The sequence below is a fragment of the Olea europaea genome, unplaced genomic scaffold (genome assembly GCF_002742605.1).
Source record: "Olea europaea var. sylvestris unplaced genomic scaffold, O_europaea_v1 scaffold2069, whole genome shotgun sequence".
NCBI classification, from domain to species: Eukaryota; Viridiplantae; Streptophyta; class Magnoliopsida; order Lamiales; family Oleaceae; genus Olea; species Olea europaea.
This window is the reverse complement of record NW_019238609.1, coordinates 108,905-110,201: the sequence shown is the minus strand read 5'-3', so window position 1 is coordinate 110,201 and position 1,297 is coordinate 108,905.

Genomic DNA, 1,297 nt, shown 5'->3' with positions numbered 1-1,297 from the left:
TTGGCGAGCGATGATGTGCAATCGTTGTGCTCAGGGGTGGACTCAGGAATATAGTTCAATGCGGACGAAATTCAATCTTGGTCGACTTTAAATTTTCAGGACCTAAAATAAACTTTAATTTTGTCCTTTATATATAGTGTGCAATATGGAATTAAATTATTTTTTTCCTAACTAATCTATAAACTCAAAAGTGGATAAATTCTTAAGCAAAATTAGTGTGCCTTAATACCCCAAGCCCAAAGTTCACTGAGCCAAAGATGGGTCCGTCCCTAGTTGTTCTTGGATTCATTGGACTTAATAAAGTAAATTCAGTATAACCTGACAATTTTTTTTTCAATAGTAAATTTAATTTCATTATGTTATGGACCACTCTCCTTGATGAATTTGAAATATATTTTATCTGGTTGTTTTTATATGTCAAACTAATATTATATTTGTTGGCTATGATTTAAAATAATATGATATTATGCCTGAAATCATTTCAAGAATTGGACGTTATTGGAGATATGAATTGTTAAGAATTATGTAACGATTTAAGTTTTAAAATTTGGATCGTTAAATAAAAGGATGGAATTATACTAGCAAATTTGCAATTTACTTGAGTTGAATATATATAGAAAAGAAGATTTGTGCTTCTAGTTCGTTGATTGCACAAGTCTACGAATTGTGATAAGTAATGCATGATAGATGAAGTATTGTCCCTCAAAAACCATGCTAAGTACCAAAATTAATAATTTTATCCTTATTTGAAAATTCAAGTTTTAAGATAAGTAATACTCAATAACAATGGCGAGTGATTGGCAACCAAACCGGCTTTTAGATCTTTTAACTTGCGGACACATTGTCGCATCATATAAACCTATGTATCTCACAATTATGTTAATCGCAGATTTATTTTAATTAGCGAATATAATCACATCATTGCAAAAGGCTATGTGTGAAATTGGAAGTGACGATGTTGTAGGTATAAGTTACGCCTAACTTCATAAGGCCCGACACAGCCTAAGTGGTAAGCAAGCGTGAGCCCAACACCGCGTCAAAATATCACGAGGCTATTGAACCCCTTTGAGTGGTCGATCCAATATGTTTACCAACCCCACTAGATTATACTAAACCCATGGGGAAAAACAGAACTACGTAGGGAGGCGAGTCCATAAAAGAAGTTCAGCACAAGATCTTCCAAGCAATATTCGATATGTGATTGATGTGATAATTCATTGCTATCACCATCATTGCCTGCCCATCAGGTCAAGTCTAAAGTCGTAAGACATGCATTATGGATGATAAAATTGTATTA